General features: G+C 42.3%; 1 pseudogene; it reads left to right on the plus strand.

The window, feature by feature from the left end:
- Window positions 1-10,444: 10,444 nt before the first annotated feature.
- On the plus strand, window positions 10,445-10,613 carry LOC127484933 (U2 spliceosomal RNA; annotated as a pseudogene).
- The last annotated feature ends 17,226 nt before the right edge of the window (window positions 10,614-27,839 follow it).

Genomic DNA, 27,839 nt, shown 5'->3' on the forward strand with positions numbered 1-27,839 from the left:
TTTTCATTTGATAGACTGTGCTCTATGCATTCAATGCTTACTTATTCATTTATTTCTTACCACATCTCTATAAGATAGGTCAGTGTTGTCCTTGGATATCATGACAGAGGTCTCCAGTTGGACTCTCTGCTTTAGCGGGTTATTTTGGCCCTCCTCAATGTGCCCTTCCCAAGAAGAGAAGAAAAATCTGCTTGCCACATGGGCCAACAGAACATAATACCAGGCACTCAGGATCCCAGTGTTCCCTTCCCTCACATGCCCAAGCCAGTCCAGGTTCTGAGCAGGCCTCCTGTCTAGGCTCATCCTGATTGTAGATTGTGTCTATGTGATGATCTTCTGTCTTGAAGCCAAGAACTGCCCATTTATGTGGCTTGTGGACAGAGTTTTTTCTGTGGGCTGAACTGTCAGCAAATTCGTTTGTACTTGATTTGCGGTAAGATGGGAAGAGGAAAGGAGGAGAGTGAGCCATGATTAAAACTTGGGACATGTTCCCACCATATTCTCACATCATTACATTGGGAGAGAAACCCCATGGAACCTAACTCTAAACTTGCGCTCACAGGTCATTTAAAAAGTATAATTGTTGATGTGGAAGAATAGATCATATTTTATTTAGTGATTTGTTGCTTTGATATTTTGAAATATTTTTGAATGTCTAGAATATGGTATATAGACTGCCATTTGTACTCTAGCTCTAAGGCCCTAAAAATGTTGGAAGTTGGCTTGATGGAGGGAAATTAGTGTCTATCCTTTACATACAGGACAGTGGAGAAGTTAGTTACTTGCTAAGGAAGTACTGAAGTCCAGATTTGAATTTAGGTAGCCTCATTCCAGGAACTACATTCTCAACCAGAACCTAACACTTCTTCATTGAGGGGATACCTTGGGGAAGTACCAATTCAGGGCAGCTAATTTCAGAAAGGGATTAGAGCCATTAGACAAACACGAAGCAGTTTCTGTAGGCAACCTTCCTCTTCTGTACGTCCTCAGGAAAAGTGGAATGGAACCCCTGGAGTTTGTCTACGAGTAGAAGCAGATGGAAAAAAATTAGGGATATTATTCACCAAAAAACCTGTTAGAAACACCTTCTTAAGAATCTTGCAATAATGTTGAACTTGAACTTAACAACAAAGAAACAGACAGATCCAACAAACCAGGCAAATGCAGAATGGAGGATGAGACAGATGGAATCATAAAATAAACCCCTAGACTCCCACCTTGCTGTATGAGACCTGTCTAATCTCACCTTAAATGTGGGAAGGGCCTGAGAAAGATGAGATAGCAAGTTCCTTGAGTGTGTTCCATATATGGCAAAAGTGAAAGGATTTTGCCAATATGAGTAAAGTCAACTATAGGTTGACTTTCAGATAAGCAGTTGGGTGGGCTTGATGTGATCAGAGCGATGATATCCACTAAATCCATTCTCCTCTTAACATTGAAGAAGCAACTGCTTTGACTTGGAAAGTGCCATATGACAGGTGACAGTGTGCATCCCTGTGAAGCCAAGCACATCAGACCTACATCTGCAAGGAACTGAATTCTTCTAACAACCAGTGAGCTTAGATCAAGACCCTAAACCCCAGCTGGGAAGGCAGGCCCAGCCTGCACCTGAATTTTAGCCTAGTGAGACTCTGGGCAGAGGATGCAGCCAACACAGGCTCAGAATCCTGACCCCAGAGCTACAAGAGAAGGCACTGGTGATACTTGAAGCTGCTTAATAAGGTTATTTGTTTCATAGCAACAGGAAGTTCTCACTAGGGTCTTTCTAGAGTCAACAGGTTGGGATGCTTCAAATAACCCTGATCATGAGAAACAGCAAACATAAAGGTGGGGGAGGATGCTACCACTAAGACTGTTTAGAGGATAAGCAAATAACAAAGAACAACAAGAACACAGTCCCATTGGGCTGGCAGTAGTCTATGGAAGTTGACTCAGACTGAGTTCTGGAAACTCAATGCTTATCTTCTGTACTCATAAGCATTTCACTATTATAAGGAAATACCCAAGGCAGGCTGCCATGTGGAGAAAAGAGGTTAATTTTGACTTATAGTTTTGGTGACTGAGGTCCAAGCAGCATGGTGTGGGCTCTTACACAGAAGCCCCTGTCCAGGTTGAATAAACTGATGGTGGGGTTCCGTGTGCATCTTTGTGTACAAGGTGTGGTGTCTTCTCTCCATAGAAAGTTGGCAGAATTCAATACTGGCAAAAGTTGGCAGAATTCAATACCTTTCCCTAGTAACCTCATTTAGTCACTTTCTAAAGGTCTGACTTCTAAACACTACAGTTGGATTAAATTTCTACAATCTTAATACCAATAACTTATGTCTTTGCCTTTTAAATTCCTGCATCCGTTTGAGAGAGCAAATCATACCCTAACCACAGCATTTGCCTTTCTTTTAAATATCCTTTTCCTTGCAGAGACTGTTGCTCTGTGTTTTGAGCAGGGGGTAGGCAGCATGACTTTGGATCCTCACAATGTCCCATGGTGGCGAGGGACCATTACATGAATGTGATTGCAAAGTTCCTCAGCTCTACAGTATTGACCACGGTTTCCTGGCATTAGCTGGAAGGCCAGGATTTAGTGGACTTGCTGAGGTCATAGGAATGAATGTTAATGGCCATCACCCGGCCTCCTCTCCTTAAGAATTGAATATGGGGAAGGGGCTGCCGTGACACATTTACAGAGATGACCCAATACACTTGGACAAGGACAATGCTTCTACAGGGAGAACTTTGTACTCAAGAGACAAAGCTTGTCTGCATTACCAGGCTTACCATTTCCTCCCACATAGAGACCTACTTCCTACCTAGTTTGCTGCTTCTTTGCAGGAAGACAAAAATGTCTGAAAATTGAATTTGTGTTAAGATGTAGGTGACCTCCACACAGCAATTGGGCATTTAAAAAAAGACTGCTGGGTGAGACCAATGCTTAACCCACATGAAAAGATCTTTAAAATACCTCTGATGGCAGGAGTTCATTGTTTGGGACACCTTAGTATGTGAAGTCAATTTTAAGATCCCTGGAAAGTTCTAATTATTTTATGTATAGTGATGTGTCTATTAGGTGAATGATTAAATGCTCATAGAGTTCACATGTGTGTAGATGCACACACATAAACACACTGACACCCAAATGTAGAAAACACCAAAACAGCTGTGTGGAAAATACATTCATTTAGACAGGGAAATATTTGTGGGTAGAAGTATAGTTTATCCAATCATTCCTTCAACAAATAAGCATTAATCATCATGGAATAAGGACATACAGCAAGTACAGCAATTATTAAAGCAATTTGGTGCAGAAAAATTCAAAAACCCTGTCCTTAAGGGGGTTACAAGACATATGAGGGGTCTTCAAAAGGTTCATGGGAAATGTGTATTATGAAAAAATGATGCATGCATTTCAAAAATGTTTGCACCAAAATAACCTTATCTTTTAATCCCATTTTCCTTTATTTGAAGGTCCCTTGTACAGAAATATAAGACAATGTAATCCCTGTTTATTAAATGCCTAAAATGAACCTGGTCCTATGCTGTACAGCTTTTCTTACATGCACTCATTTATACAAGGGCACCTCAAAAGGTTGGTGGAAAAAGGAATTAAAAATAAATTTATTTTGGTACAAGAAAATTTTGAAATCCATCCATATGATCCATAATCAAAAGATTGTGGAAAGCAAAGATTATCAAAAACTGATGGAACCCAATTTTTTGCATCAAAGCAAACTTATGTTTTAATTCTGTTTTCCATGAACTTCTTGAGGTACTCTTATATAACCATTCAAGCGGTCCATAATTAGCTCCATTTTATATGTGATAGATTGTGTTCCAGAGAGTTTAAATCACTTCCCCAAAGTTACAGACATAAACAGGATTTGTTTGCTCTCCATTATAGCATTCCATATTAATCATGAGTAATGTGACATCTGATTAACCAGGTCCCAGAGAATGAGGAATAGTCCACATAGGGTTAGAGAAATTTAAGAGTTTGACATCAGAGTTAGCATTCAAGGAAAGCTTCATGGAGAAAGTGACCTTAAACTGAATGTATGGAGAAGGAACAGAAAAGTCATGGAAGAAAAGCTACCAGACCAAAAGGGCAAGGCCAGGACACAGTGACAGAGTGAGAGGGAGGAGCTAATTTGGCTCTCTCTTGGTCACAGCAGCAAGGACCCGTCCAAGGAGAATGGAAATGGTGAACACCAGGAATTTGGTGTGGGAGATTTGGGTGGTTGAGTGGTGAGGCTCAGAGCTAATTCCTACATTCTGGAAATAGCTGACAAATGCCCATATCAGAGGAGGGAGGGAAGAGAGAGGAAGTGGGTCTTCACCAGGTGGCCAGGACAGCATGCTGGGTGCTGGTGCTAGGAGAGGCAAAAGACTGCTAAGGAGGATAAGGAAGAGGGTGACTGTGGTGATGAGGATGATGCTGATGATGCTGTGAGCAGTCACAATACAGCACACTCTGTAGGAAATATTGGAAGTATTGCTTTGGGTAAACTCCTGACCACAGCTCCACAGAAGTCACTGCTGACCCTTCCAGTTTTGAGGTGAGAAACAGGTTCCAAGCAGCTAGGTCATTTGTCTAACGTTAATCAATTTGCAGGAGGCAGGAACAGGATCTGAGTCCCAGATTGTTGAGCACAGAGCCAGACCTGAAAACACGGAGCGATTCCCTCCTGCTGTGAGATTTCAAACTGGGGAGGATCCTCTAGGCTTCCCTCTGGTATCCTAATCCTGGAGCCCATGCCAGAGAGGCTGTGGCGAACACAGAGAGAACAGAGTCACCAAACTGATGAAAGCCGGTTCTAAAATATCTTCCTGCTCCCCTAAAAGGAGAACTGTGCCTCCTCATGCTGCTTCAGAACCTCTTTATCTTTTAACCATTTTCCCTTCAAATTTAACTGCTGCCTTCTGCACTGAGGATTACCTAAAGGCCAAGTTTGACATTCTTAATCCAACCATTTCTGAGTTATCTGAGAATAGAAATGGTACAGGGATAAATGTTTAAAGAGTTAACTCTGGAAGTGCTAGAGTGAGCTGAAAGGAGGGCTCAGGCCCATAGGATGCCCCTTCAAACTGGGTGGTACTGAATTATCCTTATAAGTCCCTGGATCCCTTGTTTGTTTGGACCACTGTAAAAAAAAATGCCTACAGAAAAACTATTAGCCACTCACACTGCTGGGAAGATATTTCCTGAAAAGAACTTAGCTGGAGGCACAGTCTATAGGGAGATGTTAACTTGATAGAACCTAAGCTATCAAGGAAAATCAACAGGTGTTTAGCTTGCAGATGCTTACTGCAAGTCCAGTGACATCTGCACCAGGGAGAGGATGTAATGGCTTGTGAAAATTATCCAAACCTCAAGAGATAGTTCTGTCAATTCATCTGCTACCTCCAAGATTCTACAGGCAACCTTGAATTGAGTCCAGGACCCCGGTGGTTCCAAAGACAGCAAGTCCCTTTTAAAAATAGCATGATGTTTGTATAGAATCCGTGCACACCCTCTTTCACACTGTAAATCAACTCTAAATTACTGGTAGTCTTAAACTGTTACTGCAAATGCTGTGTAAATGGTTGCTATCTCTATTGTTTAGAGTGTAATAATAATAATGACAAAAATGTCTGTTCATGTTCACTAAGGGCATCATTTTTTAAAAGATTTTATTTATTTGAAAGGTAGAATTATAGATAGAAAGAGGGAGAGACAGAGAGAAAGGTCTTTCATCCACTGGTTCACTCTCCAAAGGTTGCGAAGGCTTGGGCTGGGCCAATCTGAAGTCAGAAGCCAGGACCTTCTTCTGGGTCCCTCATGTGGATGCAGGAGCACTTGGGCCATCTTCTACTGCCTTCCCAGACCATAGCAGAGAGCTAGATCAGAAGAAGAACAGCTGGAACATCAGCAGATACCCATATGGAATGCCAGTACTTAGGCAGAAGCTTAATCTACCATGCCACAACACCAGCCCTGACATAATTTCTTTTAACTTTTGTATCCACAGTTGCTTGAATCTGTGGACGTGGAACCCGTGGTCACAGAAGGCTGATTGTGCACTGCAGTAGGTGTTGTACTCTGTGCTGATGTGTAAGTCAACAATGAACAAAGCAGACCTTATCACTTGCCCTCTTGGAATGAATATTTTAGACTATTTACATTAAGTTAAAACACATTTGCTTTTCAACTACATTCTGAATAGCAACAGGAAATACCAGGCAGGCACAACAGAAATATATTTTTCACCTAGATTAAAAAGATAATATGAGATTCTAACACATTATTCAAAGGAATGAGGGAGACAATGGAAGTGGGGTCCCACAATTCTTCCCGCACCAAACACTCCCAAGACCATTATCTCAAGCGTGAAGGGTGTGTTCTTTGTTTAGAATCAGCTGAAAGGAAAGCTCCCAGTTTTCAGAGTTTTAATAAAGAGAAAATGCAGGGCAAAATTCTCCCCTATTGAAGATCATACAATGTGTTTGAAAAGAGTTTCACATGTGAGAGAACTGGAGAATAATTCAAGACAATATAGTCAAGTTCTCCTATTACCCACTCCACTTCTATGAAATCCAAACACTGATTGATTCTGCCTCTTTAAGGGAGCTGAGTACTTCGAATAACCTGGTGTTAACTACTCAGATGCAGATGGGGACAGATGCTGCCAGCCATGAATGAGTGAATCATATCTGCTCCATACCTTTGGTCTGCACAGGAATATATTGTATATCTTGAAAGTCACAGAAATGAACTTTTTAAAAATTATATAATTTTCCCATGTTATTTCTAAATTTATCTGAATTACTGGAGTTCAATTAACTTACCCAAATTCTACTGCTCTCAAGAAACAATAATGGTGTCTGGAGATAGCACCATGAATGAAACTGTGCCACATGATACCTGTCCCTTTGGGAGCTTATGTTCTAATGGGTGGTCTAAGAACAAGTTAAACACCACACACACATAGACACACACACACACACACCAATTGTGAATTGTGAAAAGTCTATGAAAACCAATAAGGGCACAAAAGGGGAGAGATTTAATGACTTAGGGGATCTGCGTTAGATAGGGTAGTCAGGGTAGGCTTTGGGATGATGGAGGATGAGAAGCATTCCATCCAGATTTGGAGGAGGGACGGATCTGGTACCAGTAAGGACCATGGCAATGGAGTATGTGGGGCAAATGCAAAGGATATTGTGAATTTATTGTTCATTGGTTGATGAGAATGAAGTAACAGTGGGAATCAAAAATACCAGTTTTGTTTTGTTTAAATTCTACTTTATACCCATTGTAATGAGAGAGAGGAAGAAGAAAAAGGGAGGGAAAGCAGATTTGACAATTTGATGTTCAGATGATGAAGTACTTCTAGTGTTTGTTTCTGTTTCCTCAATATCAGGTGAAATCCCTTGTCAATTATTTTTTTGTTCCAGAAAACTAGCTTTCAAAAACCATTAGCTTCTGTTTTATTTTTTTTAAAAGATTTGTTTTATTTATTTGAATTGCAGAGTAAAGGAGGAAAAGAGAGAGAGAGGGGCGGGGAGAGAGAGAAAAAGAATGAACTTCCATCCGCTGGTTCACTGTCCAAATGGCCTCAATGGCCAGGAATGGGCCAGGTTGAAGCTAAGAGGCAGGAGCTTCTTCCAGGTCTCCCATATGGGTGCAGGGGCCCAAGCACTTAGGACATCTACTGCTTTCTCAGGCCATTAGCAGGGAGCTGGATCAGAAGTGGAGCAGCTAGAAGTTGAGCTTGCTACACCACAATGTTGGCACCCATTAACATCTTAATCCCACTATCCAACACTTTTGAGACTGCAATTTTTTTTCAGTAGCCATTTCTCAAATTTCCTCCATTTAGCATTTTTACCTCCACCTTATGCCTCTTAGGACATCTTCCATCTCTTCTTGCTCTTGTGTCACTTGACTCTGAGAATGCAGGTATCTGTGTATAGCTGACATGCTCAGAGTCCTCCCCAGACACAGATTCTGCTGAATTCCAAACCCAAGGGGACTATCAAAGGAGGCAGAGTGTTCAGTTCCTCTTAGTAGCACTGCCTGTCTCCCATTTCAGGGCACACTGATTGCTTTGGGGAAATGTGGAGCAGTGCTTTTATCCATTGCCAATTTAATGACTGTATTATGCTAATTGCAGTTGCCATCATAATATCAATTCTTCTTCCAAGCCTCTCACAGTCCAAGAGGACTTCACCATTCACCCAGGTAGAATGTAATTATATCATGCTAGGCTTTGCATTTGTATTTGTTATATCACGAGGTTTCAGGAGGAAATATTATCCTAAAAGTGAATGTAAGTCTAATATTACACTGTAATTCCCCAACATTATTTACAAAACTTGAGACCCATCAGATGGAAGGCTGGGGTCCTCCGGTTTCAGCAGTTTGCTTTTAGGTAAAAATGTATGAATAGAACTTGGCTGAAGGGAAATATGGCTTACCAACCTGTTCCACTCAATCACTCATTGATTCTTTTATATATCAAATGTATATTGAACACTCAGTGTGTGCTCAGTAGTGCCACTTCATGTTCATGTCATTGGAGACTATGAAAATGATTAAGAACCTACTATGGTCAGAAAGCAAGTAGAGGTAAACTTCAAGTGTTACAGTAACTTGATCTTGGGTGTAGCAGCTGTGTAACTGTCAGCAGGACATCTAGGACATGTGGGCAGTGCAGATAACAGCCAAGGAGGGCATTCAAAGAGAGGTGATATTTCAGCCATACTCCATAATATTATGCTGTCATGGTACAGGGAATACAGGCGAGAAAGAGGATAGAGAAAAATAAAGAAGTGAGTAGAGAGGAAGAGGCAGAAGAAGCATGCAGGAGCAATTGGCCGCCTGTCTGGAGAGCTGCCTTGAGTTGCATTTTGTAAATGACATCTATGAACACCTTGCAAGCCTACAGGAACATGCATTTGACCATCTCTGTGGATCTCACTCTTGAATTTTTCTCTGCTGGAGCATTCTTCCCTTTCAAAGAGATGCTCCAAATTGTTCAGCTGAACTTCATATCACAACCACAGACAAAAAGCAGCTCTCACTCTACCACAACTGACCTCTAGCCCTGGTACTTGTGTCTTAATCAGTTGGTACTGTGAAATGTGGGTTTGCTTGTATACTCAATTTTCATGAGGTGTGTTGGTGATGGAGAACTGCAGAGAGCAGGATACAAATAATCCAGGAAAAGAGAGAACAAAGTCAGTCTTCATCCTTGAAGACATCTTTAAAATCCAATTGATGGGGAAAATGAATGTTATCTTGAAGAGATATGAATGCTATCTTAAAGAGAGCACTTACAAAATAACCTCCAGACAACTCCTGTTTCTTCCTATCCAAGCTGAGCACTCAATGGCAGAATAAAAGACTGTCTGCATCTGTGCCGAGGATATCTGTACCTTAAGAGGGCTTGCTGAGCTAGCTCTTGATGCCTTCTGTGTTTTTGCAGTGATAGGAGGAAGAGATGGGCAGTGTAGGCAGTGAGAGACAGAGGGAGTGCCCAAGAGAAGAGTCCATGTCTGCAGACTCAGTGTAGTGAAGCTCACCAGACTCAGGAAATTCTTGGATGCTAAGTGACTGGGACAGCTCAGAAATGAGTGCCCATTTCTTTGTCTGACTCAGAATCAGTGTTCATAGAAATAAATTTTAAAAGGACTTAGTTTCTTTGGCAAACCAATAAAAGGCTTTGGGATTTTACTTTAAGCATTCTGAATAATCCTATTAGCAGCTTAGAAAAACGGGGTTATTTTAATGACAGAACACACACACACACACACACACATTTCCCATCCATTAGTGTCTAGAGGAGATAATCCTCCCCAGCTGAAGTGTACCCTCATTGTGGGGTTTATCCCTGTCGCCAGGTATGGAGAAGCAACAGAGGAAAGCAGGGATCAGCTACTCTTGTAGGGCACAGTCCGCTGTACAGAATCTGCTTTTGCCCACCCACCCAATGGCACATAATCTAAATCCCAGAAGAGGAGCACAGAGCAGGAGCCGGAACCCATTGACACAGGAGACCCACATTTATGTCTAGGTTTTTCTTATGACATTTCACCTACAAAAAGGGAATAACAGTACTATTCAGGTCTTGAAAATTAAGTTGTCTTGAAAGTGAATCAAGGTTACACAAGAGGAAGTGCCGAAATGAGTGCCTAGACCACCAGTTCTGTTTATTATTTATGCTAGTCTGGAAGTCTGTCATTTCTCACAACCTATTTTGCAGCTATTTTTACAAATCAGCTGTCTTGACTTGGGTCAGGTGGGGTTTATTTTCTGATTTGTGCACAGCTCTGCTGGGAGGTAAAGAGTGTGGAAAAAAGAGTTGTTCTTGTGAAACCTTGCATGCTATGGATCCGACGAATGGGAAGCATGGAGCTAGACCAGCTGTTCAGCAGTACAATATGTGTACGATAACATATATATGTTTTAATCGCTTCTCGGCCTTTTGGCTAAGATCAAGTGTAGTACATACACATGTTTTAGTAAATGTGAGTTGTTGGCTTTTTAAGAAAGATTTACTTATGTATTTGAAAGAGTTACAGCTGGGGCTGGGCCAGGCCAAAGTCAGGAGCCAGGAGTTTCTTCCAGTTCTCCCACATGGGTGCAGGGGCCGAAGCAGTTGGGATATCTGCTGCTGCTTTTGCAGGCATGTTTGCAGAGTGCTGGATCCAAAATGGAGCAGCTGGGAATTGAACTGGCACCCACATGTGATGCAAGTGTGCAGGTTTGTGGTTTAATCAGCTATGCCACAGCACTGGCCCAGAGTTGTTATTGGCTTTTTAAAGAAAGAATATTGCTATGTGCTTGGATTTTCTTAGTAATCCTTTTTATGTTATCTCATCACTCCTTTCCCCCAACTTCCAGAGTTGCCTGATCCCCAGACAAAAGAAACCTAGATGCTTACATGAGAAATAGGCCTGGATTTCTTCCCAAAGTCCTATCTCTCTGATGTTGTTACTTGCAGGGATCAGACTTGCATGCTGCCAGGAACATTTCTTCTGTATGTTGTAATGACTCATGCCCCTGGGATAATGAACAAGACTTGGCAAATGCCAGGCGTGATGGCTGAGCCAACAGAGGACACGCACATCAGAGAAGCCAACAGTCGGAAGGCCAAGCTAGAAAACCCATTTAGGATTTCCAGAGAAAAAAAGTCATTAGCTACCAAAATCTCTTTTGATTTGAACAAATGACAAATCCTAAATGTGTTTCTTAGATGTATTTTCCTTACTGATCATTTAAATTCCCCATTATGAATCTTTATTTCAATTAGTAAGAGAGGCGAGAAAACCTTTGGGAGACATTAATTCATAGGCAAGAAAATCTACTGAGATGCTTTTATGGAGTCTTGCTTTATTGTAGGAAAGATTAGAGTACAGTGAAGACAAAACTCTCCCTTCACTTCCATGTAATGATCAGGTAAGGTTGCAGAAGAAAAGAGGCATGCAGACAGAATTGTACACACGTAGATGTTGGGTAAGTGTCAGTCAGATGAACATAGGGTGCGAGGACAAAAAGAAAGGACATGGAGGAGGGGTGAGGGTGACAGTGATGCAAAGGAGTGGACTCGTGGCCTCAGTGAAGGAGCAGGAGGGAGAGGTGCAATGAGGCACTATCAGGGGTGGGAAGTCTTTTTTTCTGCCAAGGACCATCTGGATATTTATGACATCATTTGTGGACCATACACAATTATCAGCTTAAAAATTGGCCTACTGTAGATTCAATGAATTTTGAGTCGAGAACAAATGATTTCATGGCCTGAGTGCTGGATGCTCCCTATCCCTGCTAGATGAACCTGGGAGAGGTGCTAGAAGTTACACATAGCCCCTCCTTTCATAGTTTCAGAGGGCTTTTGTCTGTTGAAATGTTAACTGTTTAACTATTTTTCTTAGACTCTCGAAATGTATTAATCTTTAAAGCAAATCCCCTGCAAATTGGATAACCATAGCAACCCAGCAGAGTGGAAATTGTTCTTGGTGGGCAGCGGCCAGTGCTGGTGGCCAGAGGGCAGGGCAATCAATGGGAAGTTCAGATGAGGCTCAGGAGGCAACAGTCCCCACCGCAGGCTGAGGAAGTCACCAGTGTACCATTAAGGCACCAGACTCTCAATCTGCAGCCTGGCAGAGAAGGACTGGGCTGGGTCGCGGGGGTGAGGTGAGGGGTGCAGGGCAGGGCCACACCAAGGAAGCGACTGACTGCACTGCACATTCACCATCCGGCCAGCCCCAGGGTTCAGACACATGCCACTGGCTCAGGAGCGATGTAACGCAAGAATAAGCAAGAGCATTTGTTATTTCTACCCAGGCAGAAAACAAACAGCAGCAAGAACAACAGAAGATACAGTGTAGGAGCAGCCTACAAAATGCAGGCTGTAACCTCGATGGTATTGATTGACTGCACCTGTCCGTCTTCATTTTCCAACCTGAGCTTGATTGCTGGCAAGTTTATAGGATTATGGGTTTAATTGGATGCCTGTGTTTCACTAGATGTAAGTGAAATTTATGGCTGTGGGGTTTGTGGTGCCAAGGTTTACCTCCGTCATTGCCTCCCAGCCGACTGGCCGAGACCCTGGGAACCAATCAGGACTGTGCTCCCAGGCTCGCGTGCGAGCAAAGCGCTCCTGGGAGCTGCTTGCAGGCTGGGGTCACAAGAAGAGCAGCTGGACCAGGTAACAGGAGCCAGGAGCACCCCCCGAGCTGCCCTCGCTATCTGGCCTCATCTAACACTAAAAGGAACTGTAACAGGCCTCCTGGAGCCATTATTGATGTTTAGTTAGATCCCCAAGTGCTAGTGATACACACAGAACTGCTCACTAGGCTGGTTGCCATGCTCTTCTTCCACAGGCTGTTACCATCAGGCATTTAGGGAGGGAAGCTGGAAGTGTGTGGAAGACGCTAATCCTGTGAACCCAGGGTGTTGTACTCACTACTGCTGGTTAATAGTGTGTTGTGTACATTTATGGTATTGTTTCAGTTTTCAAAGTGTGATTGCTCCTAATAACTCAGAAAAATTGTTCATTTAGCATATTATTTGTTGAGCACCTAATACATACTGTTTTCTGAGCTTCTAGGTAAGAGTAGGGCAAAAGAATTCTTATTTTCATTATTTTGCAGATAAGAAAAGCAAAATCCAGTTGTTTGATTCAACCTTACTACATGGAGATCTCCTGGAAAAAAATATCAGAGCCAGAATTCAGGTTCTTGACTCCACATTCATAGAAGCAGAGCTGAGAAAAGAAAGAAACATCAATGAGCTACCTTGGACTTCTTTTTGGCTGCTCAGGAAACCCAAGTGTTCTCTCTCTAGCTTTAGTTGGATGTGGACAGTTTTACTTATCAAATTAAATGGCCTCCAGGAAAGTAAAAGACTATATAAATCATTTATAAAGTTGTAACCCAGGGCCAGCATTGTCGCAAAGCAGATTAAAACACTACCTGCAACTCCAAACATCCTATGTGAGTGACAGTCTCAGCTGCTCCACTTCTGACCCAACTCCCTGCTAATATGCCTGTGAAGACAAGAGAAGATGGCTGAAGTATCTGAGTCTCTGCCACACACCTGCGAGTCTCAGATGGCGTTCCAGGCTCCTGGCTTCAGCCTGGCTTAACCCTGATCTTTGAGGCCATTTAGGCAGTGATTATTGGGGTAGAGGATCTCTCTTTCTCTCCCTCCTTCCCCCTTTCTCTATAACTCTGCCTTTCAAATAAATAGTTTTTTTAAAAAAAGATAGGAAATTTTTCTAATTAAGGAATATAGAACACTGTCCAGTGAAATTCAACTTCAGTTCTTTATGACAAAAATACATTGAGAGGCTGGCACTGTGGTGCAGTGCAGTGTGTTAATCTTGCACCTGTAGTGCTTGAATCCCATATGGGCAGCAGTTCTAGTCCTCGCTGCTCCTCTTCCGATACAGCTTTTTCCTATGGCCTGAAAGCAATAGAAGATGGCCCAAGTGCTTGGACCCCTACACCCGTGTGGGAGACTTGGAAGAAACTCCAGGCTCCTGGCTTCGGATCGGCTTACCTCTGGCCGTTGCAGCCATTTGGAGAGTGAACTATCGGATGGAAGACTTTTCTCTCTGTCTCTCCCTCTCACTGTCTGTAACTCTACCTCTCAAATGAATAAATAACATCTTTAAAAAAAATGAATAAAAATCCTGTAACATCAAGGAATGCTTTGACTCCATTTTAAAAAATGAAAAAAAAAAAAAAGAAATACATTGCAAGTTGATCAAGTTGATCAAGTTGGTTTAGAATAGAGATTATTTAGGAGGGGTACAGACTAAAGTAGCAAAGATCTACCTTTTTAAAATATTCATTTATTTATTTTGAAAGAATTACAGACATATAAACACACACAAACACACACACACAGAAAGAGAGAGAGAGAGGGGGAAGGAGAGAGAGAGAGAGGGAAGGAGAGAGAGAGAGAGAGAGAGAATATCTTTCATCTGCTGGCTCACTCCCCAGATGGCCACAATGGGCAGAGGTAGAGCAGGCTGAACATAGAATCGAGGCGCTTCATCTGACTTTCCCTTGTTGGTGTTAGGGTCACAAACCCTTAGACCATCTTCTGCTGTTTCCCAGGCCATTAGCATGGAGTTGGATCAGGAGTGGAACAGCTGGGACACAAACCGGCACTCCTATGGGATGCCAACTGTGCCAGCAGAGCTTTTACTCACTACACCACAACACCAGCTCCAAAGATCTACCATTATAAAAGAAACCTGATGATGTAGACACAGTGCACATGTAAAATGCTGATGATAAGTAATGGGAACAGCACACTGCTTGCCTTGTTTCATCCAAGTATTAAAACATTTGTTTTATAGATGAGAAATTTGAGCATTAATATACCCATTTTATAGATGAGGCTAAGAGATTATGTAATTTGCCCAGGGTAGAACTGGGATTTTACACTGCTTTAATATGATTACAGGACCCATGCCTTTAAATCTCTTACACTGTAGAGTATTTATTAAGATAGGCAGCATTTTTAATTAAATGCACTGATGACACATGGGTTTTAAACCTTTATTTATTTTGTGAAAGGCAGAGAGAGAGAGAGAGAGAGAGAGAGAGGAGAGAAGGGTCTTCCATCTGGTCACCCAATCCCCAAAGAATTACAACAAAACAGCTGGGTCAGGCCATAGTCCAAGAGCCAGGAACTCTATCTGGGTCTCCCACAGGGGTAGCAGGGTCCCAGGAACTTGAGCTATTACTTGCTGCCTTCAAGGGTGTACATTAACAGGAAGCTGAATTGGAAACAGAGTCCTGACTTGAATCAAGACATTTTGATATGGGATGTGTGCATCCCTAGCAACATCTTTAGCAAACATCCACCCCAATCACAAGCTGTTTTAAAAATATTTAAACTCATCAAGTATTGTTCTGTCAGCTAAGTGAATAAATGAATTGTAGAAGAAGAGATAACACTGGAAATTTAAGATGAATAAGTTCTGGGAGAACTGGACCACTGGTCCATCGAGTTTAGGTTCACTTCAGTGGCCATAAGGAACCTCTTCATGAAGGCTCCTGAACATATGAGCATTGTGATGAAGGCTGCACTGTGTGTGCAGCTGATGTCCAGGTGGGGCACTAGTGAAAGACTTCAGCAGGACTAGGAGTGTTTGATCAAACCTGGTGGACTTGGTGACTATTGCACTGAGAAGTGTGTGTGCCACAAACAGGAATCAGCAAGGTGTGGTAAGAGGCTTGGTTTGGGGGTCTGGGCTTAAATGTTGAGTCATAAAGGCTTGTGTAATTTATAGAAATAAATGGAAGCACATTGGAAATTCCTGACTGGAGGTCAGGAATAAATAGACAGGGACTGAAAATAAGCATTTGTGAGTAATTTTGCAGAGAGTTGACAGTTTTAGGGAATTGAGGAAAGGGAAGAGATCTTATGGGACTAGATGACACAAGACATAACTTAGGAGCATGCTTGTGAGGAGCAGGAATTGGAAGTAGAGACAGGAAAGTCACAGGATCAGAGATTCATGTGGGATAGAGTTTCATGAGAAAGAGGATCATCAAAGGTTTCCTTCTCTAGAGAAGTTAGGGACTGAGGCCTGACCAATTGTTTTTAGTGATTTAGACATCACTGGCTTCCTTGCAAGAATCCTTTGAGAGATGATGTGGGGGACACCATCTTGCAAAATATTAAGGAGTGAAGGGGTGGTTAGGACACAAGTGCAGTTCTCTTCAGTGAGAGTGGGACAAAACTTTTTTGAGGAGTTAGGATATCAGCTTAAAGATGGCAGGAGATAGGCTAGCCAGAGAGCAGAAGGACGTTTTATGAGTGAGAAGCAATAGAAACATGTTTATGAATAAATAGAGAAGAGAGAATGATTAAAGCTATAAGACAGGTTTTTTTTGATAGACCAAGTTCTTTGAGAAAGGAGAAAAGCAAAGCATTAGGTGGTGAGCTTGGTCTTGATAAGGTCACCTTGCTCCTGTTAGGAGTTTTGCCTGAGACTGTGCTCATATGTATTCTAGACCCATGGTAGGTTCTGCAAATATTCTCCAGATCACCTGCAAAAGCATGGGTAGTTTTGATGGATGAGGAAATAGAAATATTTCAGGCAACTTCCAGGGGAAATGAAATTGGAATTGATATGAGACAAGGAGGTGATACTTCCAACAAGATGATAAATTCAGATGAATTCCATTATAATGTCTCATGGTTAACAGAAATTAAGCAGTTTCCATGAAACTCTTGAGTTGGATTCCACAATTCTGAAGTCTGAATATAAAAAACAATAGGGAGTTTTCTAGAGAATGAGAATTGTCAAGGGGAAAAGTGGTATGCAAAGGGAGGTGTTGGAGGGTGGTAGGGAATGACTCCATCAACCTTAAGGTGAGGATGGGAAGGCGTGAGATAACAATGGTGATATTGAGTTACAGGGGAAGGAGTAATGGTTACCGGAACATCCAGCTAAAACAAACCAGTCAAAGGGATGTGAAGGCAAAATAAATGATGGCGGAAGAATAATGACATTTGCATGTGGAGGTTGAGGAAGAAGCTGTGAATGTCCTGTAGTCATTGGATACTGACACGTTGGTGTGTGATACAGAGGATAGAAGATGTCTTCAATGGTGAGGGACCCTGATTTGGAGGTTGCAGTCTGCAGAGCTGACCCCTTCATCTGGTCTGGTTGTGAAAGTTGGGGAGGTGGGTGTGGTGGAATGAGAAGACCATGCCAAGATGGCCGCTGGCAAGAGAGCGTCAGTTACTCAAGAATGGCTTTGAAACCCACCTGGCAATGGAGCCCGCCTGGCAACAGGCTGTGATTGGATGGCTTTGGAAACCACATGGCAAACAGAGCATGCTGGCAACAGGCTGTGATTGGATGGCTTCGGATACTGCCTGGCAACAGGCTGTGATTGGTTAGGGCATAAGCTGCTCCTTGGCTGGATTGGCTGCCTTGGCTATTTAAGCTGCTGTACCAACTGAAATAAATGAGTCTGCAGAATGCTCGCCTCTGGCCTGCTTTCACCTGACTCCTGGGGTCTGTGTGGTGACTCCACACCTCTTGACCCCACCACCCTCCTCCTCTCAGAACGAATCCACAGCAACAGGTGGGGTCAAGAAATAATCTCTGGGGAAGACATTGATGCATAGTGGATGCAAACATGGGTTCTTGGTCAGACTATCTGGTTTCTGTCCATCCTGGTTCTGCTGCTTCTTAGAAGGCTGGTCAGGGATGAACTATTAATCCATTGTGGGCCTCAGTCTTCTCATGTCAAAAGTGGCAGTAATGATGATATCTACCTTAAGGGTTTGGTATGAGGAATAATCAAAATTAAGTAAAAAAGAGTAGCATCTTCTACCATCTTCTACCGCTTTCCCAGGCCATAGCAGAGAGCTGGATCAGAAGTGGAGCAGCTAGGACTCAAAGTGGCGCCTATATGGAGTGTTGGCACTGCAGGCTGTAGCTTTACCCACTATGCCAAAGTGCTGGCCCCTCTTCATCTTATTTCTCCTTCTCATCGTTATTATTATTATTGAAAGTATGTACAGGGAATAGTGTCACCAGTGAGAAAAGTAGTTTTCAGTTGCAGACACTGTGTGAGGTGGAATGTTTAAAGTGTCAAATAGATAAGGGATTTTAGAATCTACAATAGCATTGGGTTCCTGGGTTTATCCTCAGGGAAGCAGTGCTCTCAAGAGGACTGGTGAGAGAAGGAGGGGTTCATGCTGGGCTACTGTGCAGTGCAGGGAGCCTGGGGTTAAGAACAAAGAGACAGAAGCGTATCTTGTTTTTAAAAAATATTTATTTATTTATTATCTTTATTTTTACTTGAAAGGCAGAGGTTCAGAAAATGAGGAAGACTGAGACAGACACAGAGAGATACCTTCCACTCACTGGTTCACTTTCCAAATGCCTACAACATTCACACCAACGACAGGATCTAGGAACTCCATCCGAGTCTTCCATATGTGTGCAGGAACCCAAGCTCTTGGGGCATTATCTGCTACCTCGTTGGGTGTGTGTTAGCAGGAAGCTGGAGGTGAAGTGGAGTAGCCTGGGTTTACAGTAGGCTCTCTAATATGGGATCTGAGTAAAACTTCTGCACAGAGCATTTCCTCCCCTTGCTCTTATTGGCTCAGTTTGATGTACAGTGAGTTAGAACATATTTTGCTGTCTTTTGATGAGAGTAATAATCTCTGACATTGCTTTGAAATTTTGTTTAAATGCAGGGAATCGGTTGCCTAGTTTTACCAATAAATACTATATTTAATGAGGTTCTTTTGTTCTATTTTGTGATTATTAATAGTTTCTAAAAGTCTTTTTAAAAATGTCATTCATTTGAAGGAAAACATATGGAAGTGTTAGTAATTACAACCCCGATCCTTTCCTCTGCTTTCAAAACCAGCAGGTATCAGAGAAGAGGGGTGGCTGCCTGCTGTGAAAGACAGAGGCACCCAAGAAAGGGCAGAAAGAAGCCTGGCCCCATTTAAAGGGACCACTTTATAAAGAGAGTTTTAGAAGATCTAACAGATGTGCGGCTGATGAATGTAAGTTTCTCTGATGAACAGAACTTTAGGGGAAGAAAGAGATCCTTAAAAGCATTTTTAAGCTTTACTCATTGATTTGAAAGTCAGAGTTACAGAGACAGAGACAGAGACAGAGACAGAGAGAGAGAGAGATCTTCTATCCACTGGTTCACTCCTTAGATGTCTGCAATGGCCAGGGCTGGACCAGGCAGAAGCCAGGAGACAGGAGCTGCGTTCAGGTCTCCTACATGGGTGACAGGGGCCCAAGCACCAGGGCCATCCTCCACTGCTTATCCCAGAACATTAAGAGGGAACTGGATCAGAAGTGGAGCAGCAGGACACAAAACATCACCCATATGGGATGCTGGGATCCCAGGTGGTAACTATGTGCTATGCCACAATGCCAGCTCCACCATGTAGACTTGACAATTATCAGGGTCATGCTGGACTTTTGCATCTATCTTGCCATTTTTGTTTTTTAATGATTTATTTATGTATACATGTATGTATCTGTATACTTATTTGAAAGGAAGAATGAAAGAGAGAGAGAGAGAGAGAGAGAGAGAGAGAGAGAGAGAGAGAGAGATGAAGACATTTGATTCACTACCCAAATTCCTGCAAAATCCAGGGCTGGGCCAGGCTGATGCCAGAAGCTTGGAACTCCCATGTGAGTGACAGGGACTCAGCACTTGCATCCTCACCTGCTGCCTTCCTAGGTGAATTAACAGGAAGCAGGATTGGAAGCCAAGTAGCCAGAACCCTAACATTCCAATATGGGATATGGGCATAACTCTGTGCCACAAGGCCTGATCCATAACTGGCCAGCTTTTCCCACATTTAATGGAAATCATTCAAAAGTAAGCTAAAGAGGCATGGTGCTCCATTCCTAAGTTCTTCAGCATGCATCTCCACAAACTGTAACAGCATGTCTGGTTACGCTAGTCCCCCAGCACCTGTGATTTTGTTTTCCATGGTTTTTTTATCCATGACCAGCCATGATCTGAGCATATTAAGTGAAAATTCCAGAAATAAACAGTTGATACATCTGAAATAACTTTTTATTATAGCATATCACTATAGCTGTTCTATTTTATCATTTGTTATTATTCATCTCTTACTGTGCCTAATTTAAAAATAAGATTTATCATAAGGGTGTATTAATAGAACAAAGTGATATATATAGGGCTCAGTACTAACTGTGTTTTCAGGCATCCACTGGGGGTCTTGAAATGTATCCCCTGTGGATACAGGAGCTACTGTAATTTCTCTGCTTAAGAAACCACTGAACATTTAAATGGCATCAAACAACAGCCATTTTATTGCACTCCTATTCTGTGAGTCAGGAATATACTGAGAGATAGCTTAACTATAGGAGTTCATAGTACCTGGGATTTCAGTGAGCAATACTCAAATGGATAAGGGCTGGAGTGTTCTGGAGGCTTCTGCAGATAAGATGTGGGATGATCCAAGTAAGTATTTTTTAAGATTTATTTTATTTATGAAAGATAGAGTGATGGGGGAGGGGAGAGAGGGAGGGAGGGAGGGAGGGAGGGAGGGAGAGAGAGAGAGAGAGAGAATCTTCCATTTGTTGGTTCACTCTGTAAATGGCCATGATGGTCAAGGCTGAGCCAGGCTGAAGCCAGGAGGCAGGAACTCCATCTGGATCTCTCAGGGGGGTGGCAAGGGTCCAGAGACTTGGGCCATCTTCTGCTGTCTTCCTAGGTGCATTAACTGGGCCTGTGGACTGGAACACCTACATATGGCTCTCCTTGTGGCTGGGACATCTCATAACATGGCACTGGGTTCTGAGAGGGAATGACCCAGGAAAAGGGCTTGAGAAAATGATAGTCCTGGAGACCAGGTAGAACTTGGGTGGTTTTCCTGCTGTAGCTCTGGAAGTCTTGCATTGTCACTTCCATTAGACCTCTTGTTAGCAGGCATGTGCTGCATCTGTGAAAAGGTTAATGTAAGGCTTTTCCAGGGCAGAGTATGAGTGATCTAAGCCTGGGAGAAGGAAGCCCAATAACTCACATTGTGGCTCAGGAATAGTTCCAAAGGGGTCAAATTCTAATCATAATTTATATATTAAATCATGGGCATATATTGGCTTGGCAGACAAAGCTGGGCTTTAGGTTGGGGGGGTAGGTGTGCTCTGGGGCTAAATTTCCAATTGGTTGGAGATTACAACATGATTGGCTAAGAGGCTCTGTCTCTGAGAGACAGAGAGAGCATTATCTCTGAAATGAGGGCACTGCTTAAATTTAAGGAAGGAATTTGTGGGAATGGATAAAGACTGTATAGATGAAGAACAAAGGATTGCTCAAGGTTACTCCTATGGCTCAGACAAAAACAGATCTCTTGTGGACATCATCCAGCTCAGATTGACCAGCTAGGTAAGATTCATAACTGTGTCCAGCCGCTCTTCAGTAAGTCTTAGTGGATGTGTATTTTGAATGCCTTGTGTTATTTTTAGGGGCAATTCCTTCTACTCTGCTGACCAAAGCAGGGGTCCCCACCTATATTCATGGGGAATAGACAGAGATCCTCATCCCTCCATGGGATGTCAAAGAACTTATAACTACTCTTAAAAAAACAGAAACAATCTTCCACAGAGCTCTGTGTTATTACCATTCCACAAAAATAATTTCTGAATATCATCTAATACCAATTATCCCTCAATTACCTAAAAAAAAACTTTAATAGCTTTTTTTCGTGTTCCAAAACTAGGTTCCAGTCAAGAATGGTAGATTGCACTTCTTATTTTATCTCTTATTTAAGAAGGGTTTTAAAGAAGGTTTTTTTTTCGAATAATACGCATTTTCCAAGCTTAGTAAAAACCTTAAAAAACCTCTTTAATGCTTTTGGGGCAAATGAGCAGTCTGTCTTTGTTTTGGATACAAATATTAGGCTGATGTTGACCTCAGATAAGACTGATTATATGTGAGTCACTCATTCATTTGATAATAGCTTGTAAAGGTCATGTTATATTCTGGGCACTGTGTTAGATTCTAGGTATGTAAACAAGATAAGACAAAAATAATATGGAAACAAACAAAGCAAAAAGAAATAAAATTCTTGCACTCAATTCTCAATCACACAGCAACTCAATAGTCAACTGTAACAGAGTAGGATAACTGGCATAATAGAGGAAGTTTAATAGCATCATGGGAACAGAGAGATAGGAGGTCCTTGGTGTTGAAGCGACAGTTCAGAGTCTAATGGTGATGTAGCTGTATCTGTAGGTAAATCACAAGACAAGTGCTCTAACACAGGTAACGATGAAGCACGGTGAAGAAAGCAGAAATAAAAACATTTAACGGCTCATTTTCCATAACAGAAAATGCAAACACCTTGGCACCCTTTGTCTTACCTCTCCTTCCCTTGCATTTCTTTCCTGGTTCACCTTCCTATGTTCAGAGTGTGTTTCTGTGTCTTGAGTCTTGGTTCCCTCGGATTGCTTTCTGGAGAGTCCCCTGCCTCAGTTGGCTCATCTGCATACCTTCTTTCATGAAGTTCAGACTTGCCCCCATTATAAATTTAGACTTTGTTCTGGGCCCAGTCACAAAGCCTGCAAATTCTACCCCCCAGCTCTTTGTTTATCTCCCCCTGGGTTTCTCCTCTGGAAGCTGAAAGCGGGTGGGCTCCCACTGACTCTGCCATTTTGGACAACATCACTGCTGCTCACTAGGGAAGCAATAAAGCCCGGCTCATTTGCATGAATCTCTGCAGTGGCTCTTCTGACCCCAGGGCTGTTAGAAGTACTCATTAGATCCTCTTTAATTAAATATGTAACACACATCATGCCATCAAGCATAAAAAAAGAAAGAAAAATACAAATCTAACAACGGCTCCTGCTCCTAATTAAAAGCAGGCTGCTTTTGCCTCAGAGCAAGCTGGGGACACTGCTTTTATCCCGGGCACAGCTATGGAACCCCCGGTGCCAATGCCCAGGGGGCAGGGGCATGAGTCCTTGGATGTGCCAAGGGGACTGAGCTTTGTTGGGTGACATAGGCTCTCTGCCTTCTCAGTAGGTGGGATCCAATTTCAGCTCCTGATACGTGATTCAAGGTGAGGGTGAGCTTTCATTTCCTTTCATCCCACTTTTCAAATGCTCTTCGACTGAATGCCATATAGTGGTGTTGTAGGTAAACAGAATGTGAACACAGTAGGATGGCCTCACCAACAAAAATCTCATAAAAGCTCAAAGAGAATGAGCCACATGCATCAGTTGCTCATATGTGATGCTGGTAGGAGGTGAAGGAGCAGATTGGCATGGGGGCAAAGGGCCAGGCTCCTAGAGGGTCTTTATTCTATGTCATGCTGATGATTGAAAATAGCATCCAGAAGTAGGAGACTTCCTGACTCACCTGCTCATAATCTTGGTTCTTAGACACCCCTTGAATTTTCTTCCTCCCCTCTCCTAATCTCTTCTCATCTCCACTCCACCCTTGCCAATTCTCTTTCTTCTAGTGAAACGCAGCAGAACCACTCCACCACTACACTTGAGTGGTCTTTCCTATTACATGCGAATCTTGAAACAGTTTACCCATGTTCAACTGAATAAAAATGCCTCTTATGTCTTTTTTTCAATAGTGATGGCCCCTGAACTTTTACATTGAGAAATGATTTTGCTGTTGAAAGAGAGGCAGGGGAAGAAAGATGACTGGGAAGGAACTTATCCTCCACCTACATATATCTTACAAGTCACTTTTTATTGAGTGACTTTTTGTTTGTTAGTTTGTTTGTTTGTCGGGGTATCTTTAAAGAACTAATGGACACTCCCACAGTAGGTGCTGTTCTGAGATGAACTAGGAATTCCTTTTTTTTTTTTTTGTAAAGATTTTATTTATTTCATTTGAGAGGTAGAGTTACAGATAGTGAGAGGGAGAGACAGAGAGAGAGGTCTTCCTTCTGTTGGTTCACTCTCCAGAAGCTGCGCCAATCTGAAGCCAGGAGCCAGGTGCTTCTTCCCAGTCTCCCACACAGATGCAGGGGCCCAAGGACTTGGGCCATCCTCCACTGCTCTCCCAGGCAATAGCAGAGAGCTGGATTGGAAGAGGAGCAGCCGGGACTAGAACCGGCATCCATATGGGATGCCGGCGCCGCAGGCGGAGGATTAACCTATTGCGCCATGGCGCCGGCCCCAGGAATTCTTGATCCTTTATAAGATTTTCTTGAAGTGAAAAAGGAGGCTTTTTTGAAAAATTGTATTTATTTACTTATTTATGTTCATTTGAAAGGCAGAGACATGAATGGGGGGAGAAAGAGAGGAAGAGAAGGCGAGAGAGAGAGAGAGAGAGAGAGAGAATCTTCCATCTAATAAATAGATGCCAAATGCAAGCAATAGTTAATTGGGCCAGGCCAAAGCTAGGAGCCCTCAGTCTGGGTCTATCACATAGGTTGCAGGGACCCAAGTACTTGAACATCACCTGCTGCCTCTCCAGGCACATATTAGCAGGACTGGAATGAGAAGTGGAGCCAGGACTTAAGCACAGGTACTCTGCACTGGGATAAAGGTGTGCCAAGCAATATGTTAACCACTACACCAAAGCCCCACCCAAGGAATTATTTTAGCCCTGCTTTCATTCTTAAGATTGTATTCTAGTCTGTATCCAATATAGCGTACCATTGGGAATTCATGACTACTGCTTTCCATGTCTGCTATCGGCTTTTTGGGCATAAGAATTGTTGAATCTATCAAGATCCTGCAACCATAGGATATTCATGTGACAAATGATTGTTAAATTCTATTATGTACCAGACCCCTTTTCAAACACTCAGGGCACAGCAACAAACAGAAGAAATAATATCCCACCTCTAATGGAATTTACATTCTAATGTGGGAAGTCAGATAACAAAACAAACACCTGAATATATTAAATATAAAATATTAAAAAATGAGATTGACATCTTGAGGCTTGATTATTGTTTATAACCCTTGTCTATACTCCTGAGGAACAGTGGTCTTTCTACTTACTACTTGTTGAATTCTTTATTTAGTGGAGGAATAACCTTGTGATTCTAAAGTAAATTGAAGATATGTCATCACAAAAATTAAAAGAAAAATAAGAAAGGAAAGAAGGGGAAAGGTGGGAGTGAGCCAGGGAGAGTGGGTAGTGTCATTTTGTTCTTAAAACTGTGTATATAGGCCGGCGTTGCGGCTCACTAGGCTAATACTCCGCCTTGCGGCACCGGCACACAGGGTTCTAGTCCCGGTTGGGGCGCCGGATTCTGTCCCGCTTGCCCCTCTTCCAGGCCAGCCCTCTGCTGTGGCCAGGGAGTGCAGTGGAGGATGGCCCAGGTCCTTGGGCCCTGCACCCCATGGGAGACCAGGATAAGTACCTGGCTGCTGGCTTTGGATCAGCATGGTGTGCTGGCCACAGCGGCCATTGGAGGGTGAACCAACGGCAAAGGAAGACCTTTCTCTCTGTCTCTCTCTCTCTCACTGTCCACTCTGCCTGTAAAAAAAAAAAAAAAACTGTGTATATGCAATACATGAAATCAATGCTCTTTGTATAAATAAATAAAAAATGAAAGACAATACCAATGCAGAATGTAAGGGCAGGTTAAGGGATGGAAAGTGATAGAGCTGGTAAGTTAAACACAGTGTTTGGAAGCTCTTTCTAATGCACACATATTTGAGCAAAGGTCTGTGTACAGTAAGAGTCTGAACCATATAGATGTCTGATGGAAGAGGAGTAACAGACAGAACGGAGAGCATGTTCAATGGCACTGAGGTTGGACCTCAGAGTATTTGAGGTCACCAAGGAGGCTTGTGTGGCTGGAACAGAATAAGCCAATAGGGAACTTTCTAAAATACTTCCAGTTGATTCTAAATCAGCTAGTCAGGTTTTAATCTTGCTCCTGCTTTGAACCATATGTGTCTTCATTCTAACATATAAAAGTTTTCATTCGAGAAAGGAGATGGCTAACGACTGTGTGTCATATTCATAGTTTGGGGATAGTTTAAAAGTCATTAGGGAACAGAGATTTTGGAGTGCAGGAAGTCTGTCAAGGATGCACTGTTTTGCAGTTCAATTATGGAAATCAGAGACATCAAGTATAGGCAACTCTTCATCAATTTTGAGCCTTGCAAGATGGGAGGTATACACAGTGAAACAAAAGGATGAGTCAGGGATAATAGTGATATAAAACCTTCTACTTAGTGTAGGTGTGGATTTGGACAGAAAAGGTTCTACTTGGCTTTACCCACAAGGGGGAAAAACCAAAAGCAGAATCAGAGGTTTCATAATTCAAAAGAAAATAGAAAGCAGCCAAATGATCAACTTATAGTAAGGTATGAGGGATGGAATAAGCATAGGTTAGCTGTTAGATTGGATAAGGGAACCACTTCTTTCCCTGCCCTGCAGGAGCTAGGAATCATGGGTGAAGATAGAGAGAAATAGGGAAGTTGAACTTCCAGTGCAGAACGTGCCCCCAGATTCAGGACTTGTGTGTCTAGATTCCTATCTGACTGCCTCAATATACCACTTGATTGCACAGTAGACTCCTCAACCTCACTGTGTCCAGAATTTGAAATACTGATCTCCTATACACACCCCCAGGTCTATTTCATTCTTAGACTTTCCCATCTCGGATAAAAACAACCCCATCTTTCCGGTCTCTCAAGCCATCTCATTACTCTTCTTTTTCTGACAGTGTCTCAAGAACTTCTGTCAGCTCTACTTTCAAAACACATCCAGAATCCAACTGCTTCTTACCATTTCACAGCTAACCAGATCTGAGCCATCATCTCTTACCTGTTACACTCTGGTGGCCTCCTTCCCAGTCTCCTTGATTCCACCCTTGCCTTTCCCCATCCCCAAAGTCTACTCTCAGCAGCCAAAACAGTCCCTTAAAAATCAATGTCAAGCAGTGTTCATCTTATACTGAAAACTCTGGACTGGATTTTTATTCCAGTCGGAATAAAAGTCCAAAACCTTATGATGGCCAATAACAAACTGTAAACGATTTCCCTTCTCCACACCCCTCTTACCTTTCTGGCTTCCTTTATTTCCACTTGCCTGTTTGCTATTCTGTTCCTGTAGACATCAACCATCCCTCCATTGTAGGATCCTTTCTCTATCCCTTCCCTATATCTGAATGCTTTTGCCTTAGATGTCAGCCGAGTTAATTCTGTTACTTCCTTCAAGGCTTTGCTCAGATTTTGCCTTCTCGATAATGACTCCCCAACTCGCACTCTAACACCCACTCCATCCTGACCCCAGGAACTCCTCTTCCCTTTCTTCTTCACATTAGTACTTTTTATCATACAACATTATGTATGTTAGTAATTTGCTAAAATGTAAGTTCTTTATGGGCATGCGCTTTTGTTACTTTTAAATTTTTTCCTTAGAGATAGACCTCAACAATTTAGTAGAGTTTAGGTATCCTGTTAAGTAAATTGGATGAATGGATAATAGAGAATTTTAAGGAAGGTCTACTGTGCAGACTTAATTTCCCTTATAAAATATGAGTCAAGACCAATTGCTGAGACTAAGATATGTAATTGAGGAATCAATTTTTAAAAGATATTTAAACTAGGATATTTGAACTATCTCTGAGGATGGAGATAGGGAGTCATCCAGGAGGAAATAAAAAATAAAGATTACTATCAATAAAGTGAAGCTTTAATTTAAAATAACCAAATGTACCATGACGATAGTATATATAATTATACTACTATCTTCAGAAATGCTTACTATGTAGACTATGGTGCACCGAGTAGTGACCCCTCAAAAGATGTTTATATTCTAATACCAGAGAATGATGGATATTACCTTAATGGTGAGAAAAATGATTGTTACCAATATTGAGAGGAGCT

This window comes from Oryctolagus cuniculus, chromosome 1, assembly GCF_051225735.1.
Source record: "Oryctolagus cuniculus isolate XC-2025 breed Fujian yellow rabbit chromosome 1, ASM5122573v1, whole genome shotgun sequence".
NCBI lineage: Eukaryota > Metazoa > Chordata > Mammalia > Lagomorpha > Leporidae > Oryctolagus > Oryctolagus cuniculus.